Source organism: Carettochelys insculpta, chromosome 5 (assembly GCF_033958435.1).
Source record: "Carettochelys insculpta isolate YL-2023 chromosome 5, ASM3395843v1, whole genome shotgun sequence".
NCBI lineage: Eukaryota > Metazoa > Chordata > Testudines > Carettochelyidae > Carettochelys > Carettochelys insculpta.
This window is the reverse complement of record NC_134141.1, coordinates 49467935-49475358: the sequence shown is the minus strand read 5'-3', so window position 1 is coordinate 49475358 and position 7424 is coordinate 49467935.

Below are 7424 nucleotides of genomic sequence, written 5' to 3'. Positions count from 1 at the left end.
TCTTTCCTAAGAAGACATATTTCCTAACACTGTATGATTTCAAGGGGGATATAGTACATTAAAACAAGAAAATGATGGTTGTATCTTTGTTGGTTAAGATTTTTCTTTGTTCAAACAATCTTGATCAGTGATGTTGCTGCTGTTAAAATTGACTGTGATTGGGTTGGGGTTTCAGAGCCTCTGTGACATGCCTGTTCATAGGAGCAAAATAAAGACCCTTCAGTTTCCTTATTTTAATCAGATAACTTCAGTAGGTTAGGGAAAGATTAAGCATCTGGGATCTAAACTAACTGTGGTGCATTGGAAAACAGGAGTATTCTTAATGCATAGTGGAAAGCCACATTAAATAAATCCTGGGAATGGGTGTCCATGATCTGCATGTGAGAACAGGGAGAAGAGACCAAGATTTGAAATTTTGTAAACGTGTTAATAATCCTGGATCTGAGCTGCAAAACTACACACAAATAGCATTAATTACAGTGCCTTTCCCCACTAAAGACCAAACCCCCACCATTGTGAGAGGTTCCATGGGTAGATAGTGGTAGAGGGTATTGCTGACAACATGACTTCATTATTTGCAACCACACCTTTAGGACCCAGAGGAGAGGAGAGGACCACAGTGTGGGTGGTCCTCTGTGTCTGATAGGTTCCCCACAGCTTTGAGGAGATGTGAGAGAAAGTTATTTTTCCCAGGGAACCTCATCCAACAAGTTTTTCAGTGTGAAGGGTGATCTAGAGTTGAGTGATTTAAGAACAATAAGCACTGTCAACCTCTGTGGACTTTTGAAAATAATGTGTAAAAGCATGAGAAGAGTGAGCTAACTAACCATCATATATACTTCAGATTGGGATAGTTTCTTTATAATATGAGTACTGGAGGCTCTGGGAGTCTCCTCATTGCTAGACTTCATTGTTTCATATCCTACATATAATAGCAACATAGAGGGTCAGGGTTTTTTGCTTTTTGGTTTTTATTTTTTTTTGATTGTCTAATGTGTTACTTAAGTTTTTAGCCCATTTGTATGAGCAGAGTCACAAGATTCTGAGAATTCCAAGGAAGCTGGGGCTTTTTATGACATTGAAGATGCCAGATTTATTACTCACCATTTGTTAAAATGGTAAGAATGTCTCAGCAAAATGATATAGCCTTTTAGGAACTTACAATATGGGTAAGTATTTTTGTTTCTGCAGGATGTCACTTGGAGGCCACACTTACATTTTTTGCCATACTTGAAGAGACCACTGTAACTATTGCATAAAAACAGCATACCAGGAAAGCAGATACAGACACAACGAGTTCCACCTAAGGCTCTTAGAAAGCTGAGACTAGTACTGTAGCAGTGGGCTTTGATGGACTGCTGTTTCCAACCTCTATTTCAAACAACAGTACTTCTAAGCACATTGTGGAACATTCACTGCATTATAGCAATGCCCACAGGGGACATTCTAACGTGGCAAGCTTTACACACTGGCTAGCCCCACAATAACATCCCAAGTAGACAAGCTCATGTCTGTCATGGCAACCTACTGGTAACATGTTGGCACCACTCCTACAATAGGCAGAGTGGATTGATTCAGGTATTCTTTGACATTTCTCAGTATTTTGATATGCTTTACAATAAACTTTGTTGGTCTGGGTGTTGTCTAGAACTTGAAGAGAATTAATGAGTCACTCTGGAGAGAGAATCTTTTACTGTTTTCTGTGACTTTTTAACACCTTCTCTTGGAAGTCTGTTCCCCCATCTCATGCCTTGCAACATTATAATTCTTCCCTGATATTTAACCCATTATTTTCCTTTTAAAATTTGTTGCTTGATTCTCAGTTACACTCCCTTTTACCATGATCAGTAATTCCCTTCTCTCCTCACAGCCCTCACATATTAGATGATTATCATGTGCCCTTTAATTGTCTTAGTCAAGCAATCTAATTTTAGCGCTTTTGATCGTTATTCATTCATGAGTCAGCTCTCCAGCTCCTAATTTATTTTTATTGCTTTCATGTGTACTTCTAGTTTTCGGCATCTTTCTGATACCAATGTGCCCAGAATTCTGCATGCTCAATTCTGCTGCTATGCCTCTCAGGCTTTTGTCTGCACTAGCCCCCTTCTTCGAAGGGGGCATGTTAATCAGCCCAAGTGGGGAATAAAAATGAGGTGCTGTGATGAATCTGCACTCCCATGGAGGTGCATAGTGCTCTGAGGGGAATGGTGGGGAGTAGGCAGTACCACCCTTTCATGCTGGTCTGTGGAATGAGACCAGCATGCAGATGGAGTAGCAAAAGTGCATCCCTGCCATACCTCAGAGCTCACAGGTAAGCACATAAGAACGGCCATACTGGGTCAGACCAAAGGTCCATCTAGCCCAGTATCCTGTCTGCCGAAAGTAGCCAATGCCAGGTGCCCCAGAGGAGGTGAACCAAAGACAATGTTCAAGCGATTTGTCTCCTGCCATCCATCTCCTGCCTTTGACAAAAGGCAAGGCACCATACCTTACCCCTCGCTAATAGCCATTTATGGACCTAACCTCCAAACATTTACCGAGCTCTTTTTTAAACTGTGTTAGAGTCCTGGCCTTCACAGCGTCCTCTGGTAAGGAGGTTGACTGTGCGCTGTGTGAAGAAAAACGTCCTTTTATTAGAGTATCTCCTTCTCTACCATGAAGAAAGACCTATAGGACCTTGTACTCTGCACTGTAGCTCATGCTTTATTCAGTTCCTTTACTGTTTCCAGTGAAGAAATAATAGCTGGTCTGCTCCCCTTCTCACTTACATGGCTGTAAATTGTGTGTCATTCCAGTGAAGTCAATTTCATTAGTCTGGTGTAAATTTAGTGTCAGAGGAAGCTTAGGTCTAGAGATTCTGAGGGCAATGGGAGCTTGCCTGAGTAAGGACTGGGTCAACAAGAAGGATCAGATTCTGCTATTCTTACAAAGACTGATAAAATTACTTATTCCACACACTAGTATACTAGTACCCTTCTTCGAAGGGGGCATGGTAATCAGCCTGAGCGGAGAACACCAATGAAGTGCTGTAATGAAGAGGCTCATTCTCCCTGCAGCAACTTGGAAGCATCGGCATGCTGTGAAGCCATGGGCACTTCGAAGTGCCTGTGCAATTTTTGGGAGTAAGGGCACTTGGAAGTGCCTGCAGCTCCACAGCATGCCAGCGCTCCGAAGCTTGCTTCGAAGTTGCCGTGGGGAGAATTAGCCTAATGAGGTGCTGCAGATTCACCACAGCACTTTACTAGTATTCTCCGATCAGGCTGATTACCATGCCCCCTTCAAAGGGGGCTAGCACAGACACAGCCCGAGTAAAGATAACAGAATATGGCACTGAGTACAAACCCAGGAGTTAGCCTAGTATTTTTATCTTTTGACTTGGCATTATGTACTGTGACACGTGTAATTTACTCTTCTGCAGTCCATCCTGAAAGTTTTGTTGTATTCCTGTGGTTATCAAGATTATGTTGTGCAATAAACTGTAAAAGTATTTTAAAAAACAATATTGAGTTGATAAAAAACGTATTTTAACAGTTCATTGGGAGTTTCCTGGTTTTCAAATGCATGTTCACTTATTAGTGAGTAGAAATGATCTGCAATATTTTGAATGTTAATGGTCACTAAGAAAACATACCTTATAAGGCTAAGGTACAACTGTAAATTTATATTCAGGATAAGCTGGACAGAGAATGCATGCTGTGCTTTTCAACACAGCACCAGTGCACTCACTTGTTTTCACAAAGGACACGTAAAAAAGGTAACATGATAGAGGCCTAAAATAATAAATGGCATAGAAAAGATACATCAGGCATTCCTCATTAATTCAAGAACAAGATGTTCAATTACACTGAAAGGCCACAAGTTGAATACTAATAAAAGAAACTACCTGGATACACAACATATAATTAACTGGTGTAACTGCTAACTCTCATTGAGGTCAAAAGTTGTGAGGCTTCAAAAAAGGATTAGAGGTGGCTAATGAGTACAGTTACTTTAGAAAGAGAGAGAGAGCTGTTTCAGGGCACTAGTCAACCATAAGCAGAGGGGCTCAAGAAGAAACTTACCCTCTGCAAGTAGTCCACAATTATCCTCTTCAGGATTTCTTGCACCTTCCTCTGAATGATGTGGTATTGACTACTGTCAGAGACTGGACTAGATTGTCTCCTTTGGTGTGGTGACTTCTGAGTTCCAAATGAAAATAAGGAGTCTTCTGCTGATGATTCTATTATGTTTTGAGTTTTCAAATACAAATTTGCTCACTTTGAAGAATGCTATGCAAATCATTTTCAATGGTATTTTCCGTTACTGTATGATATCAGTTTATGTCAAATCAACCACAATAAAGCATTGCATCAGCTTTTAGTATGCAAGTATTTCCCCTGAAATTGATAGTGTACAAGGGCACAAATGCTGTGTTTTGTTTCCAAGCTCAGCCTCCCTGCCTCCCTTCCCCCACATAAAAGTGCAGTTACCCACTTTATTCGGAAAAAGGAATTTCTCATGCCCATACAAAGATCCTTATATGTTCTTTTTGGCTATGTCCACACTAGCAAGTTCTTTCAAAAGGTTTTTTGATAAAAGGGCCTCTTTCAAAAGATCCTGCAGAGCAGCTACAGGCAAAAACTGTTCTTTCATAAGTAAATTAAAAGAACGTAGCACTCCTTTTGAAATCGCTCTTCCTTTCCAAAGCTTCTTTCAAAAGAAAATGTGTGGACACTCCACAGGTCCTTTTTTTTTCCCCCCGGGAAGAGCGGTCCTCATGGGGCCTGATTTTTTGATCCCTGGCCTGTTCTTTCAAAAGAATAGGGGTGGTGTGGACGCGCTCTTTCGAAAAAGCAGATTGCTCTTTTGTGCGTGGACGTACTCTTTCAAAAGAAGTTCTTTCAGAAGAGATCTTTTGTAAGGGCTTCTTTCAAAAGATGTGTTGTGTAGATGTAGCCTTTATGTCATGCAGTTTATCCTGTTTTACTCACTAGTATTGCAACCGCATATATTTCCACTTACGAGTTTCAAATGCCACTGTACATCAATAAATAATTTTTTCACTGGTCATGTTCAGTTGCAACTCAAAAGCTTAGCAGGATAACAGAAAGTGGTCACCCCCAACGCAGGAATTATAAATGGTTGGTGAGATGGTGTTTCAGTTCAATGTATGTGAAGGAAATTGGTTTGAAACCTTGTAGCAATATTACTGCTGAAAAGCAAACCTCAGTAAAAAGTGGCAGAACTAAGACTTCATTGCTACACAAATTTCTGTTATACTTGAATCTCTGTACTCTGGCTCTCCCTGATCCAGGAACACCCATGGTACAGACCCTGTGGTGGGGGAGAAGAAAGTGACTGCTCCCCCTCCCACCACAGTACCACAAAGATACACGTCTCTGGAGGCTGTTCCCTGCTGCTCCCCGAGTAGCAGAGGGTGGTACCTGGGAGAAGCAGAGGGCAGAGAGCCACATGTGCCCCCCTCACGCCTTCCATGGTCTGAAAATTCTTTAATCCAGCATTCTGTTTCTCAGGGTTGCTGTCTTAAAGAGGTTCAAGTGTACTACATGGCTGAGCTATTTGCCTAGCAATAAAATTTGGTCCTGGACAGCAATATTCATCCTTGTTTTTTTTAAAATGAGCCAGTTTTTGGAAAGTAATATGTGCACATTTAACCAATCCATTTATTCCTTAACAAAACCTGTCCCCAACGTTATCTTCTTCCCCTTTATCTGAGAAGGGATCCATTTTCAGCATTTAATACTGTCCCTCTGAGTTGATCAGAGAGGTCACTAAACAGCACTCTCTTCCATACCATTCTTCACCATGTTTACCAAGCATAAAACCAAACTCAGAGCTTGTCTACTCGCAGGATTGCATGGTTTCAACTAAAGGTGTGACTTTTAAGTTGATATAGTTAATCCGGTGCAAAAGACTGTAGAACACTCCTCATTTCTCAATCATTCCCAACTCTGACACAAGGGACATATGCCAGCTGCAAATTGCTGCATGGGTGCAGAGTTTCACTCTGCCTTCTCCTGCACAAGTTAAGCCCTTCCCGTCCCCTTCTTTCCCCTGACATGCTCCTGTGCTGGAGATGGGAAGGTGGTGCAGAAGTCAGCTCTGCAATTGGGCCAGAATCTAGTGCAAAAGGGACAGAATTTTGGTTGAGAACCTGGCCCTGTATGTGTACCCCTCTTCCTGCCTCTTATAACATAATTTTATGTGAGATGCATTAGATTATTCACATTACAGGAAAAAAATCTGTCATAACCTTCACAACTGATAAAGGTAATGCCTACAGTGGGTCAGTTTAAGGCACTAACATTTACAGTGATTTTAGCAAACAATACATTTTTCTAAGCCTAGGTGCTATGGTTGATTTCCAGTAAGTGTCCCCAACAATCAATGCTATCAAACGTTACTTGCACAAAATAGAGACATACGAAATAGTGTAAAAATTTAACCATCTAGAAAGGAGGGCAGTATTTAGCCATAAAAAAAGACATCTGAAAGTAACAAGCTAAAATGGCCAAAGAGATGAACAGCTAAAGATGTAGGTCAGTTTACACAGATGTCAATAGTTCAAGTTTTAACTCATCCGCTTGAACACATTTTATTACACTGGAGGAGATCTAAAATATTTAAAAAATTTTGTGGTTTCTTACAGAAGATGCACTTCAAGCAAACAGTTAATAGCAATTAACTTCTAGTGTTTCTAATCCAGTTCATTCTCTTGCAATTCCTTTAGTTTTAAGTTGTAATCCTGGATTCATTTTCAGAAATGTTGAAGAATGTGCCCTCTATTACTTTCCAAATGCACATTAATCCTAATTATAGTGTATTTGGCATTATTAGGACATGAAATAACAACACTGGGTGATTTAAGAGAATGGTGTACTGTTAGCAGCTCTGAATACTATGGCCACAATTCAGCAATTAACAGACTTTGTAAATGAAAAGAAATGTGAAAAAACTACCAGTTGCTCTATGACAAACCCTACACAGAACACAACCATGGGTTCACCATCAGCCACAGAAAAGCCAGTGTGAATCCTGGGTACACTGAAGTGAGTGGGAGTACTGACATTAACTTTAGTGGGCACAAGAATTCATTTGGTGTCCACAGCTATAAAAAGGTCATTCAGAATTTCCTCTTTACCTAACATTACCCCCACATATCCAGCTAATTTAAATCTGCCTACTACTCTTAGTGAAGGATGACATTAATATTTCTGATTCCAGTGCTTTTAACTCAGAGGCCCTTTAAAGTAGGGTCCACTCTGACTCATGGCAATTAATCGTGATTTTCTCTAGAAATCCGCAAGGTGTTTATTAATATTATTTTTAAATGATGACAAACTGTTTAGAAAGAGAACCCTACCAAATTTAAATACTATTTCAAAAGCTACTTAATATTTAAAATGTGAGACTCTGGCCAGCCA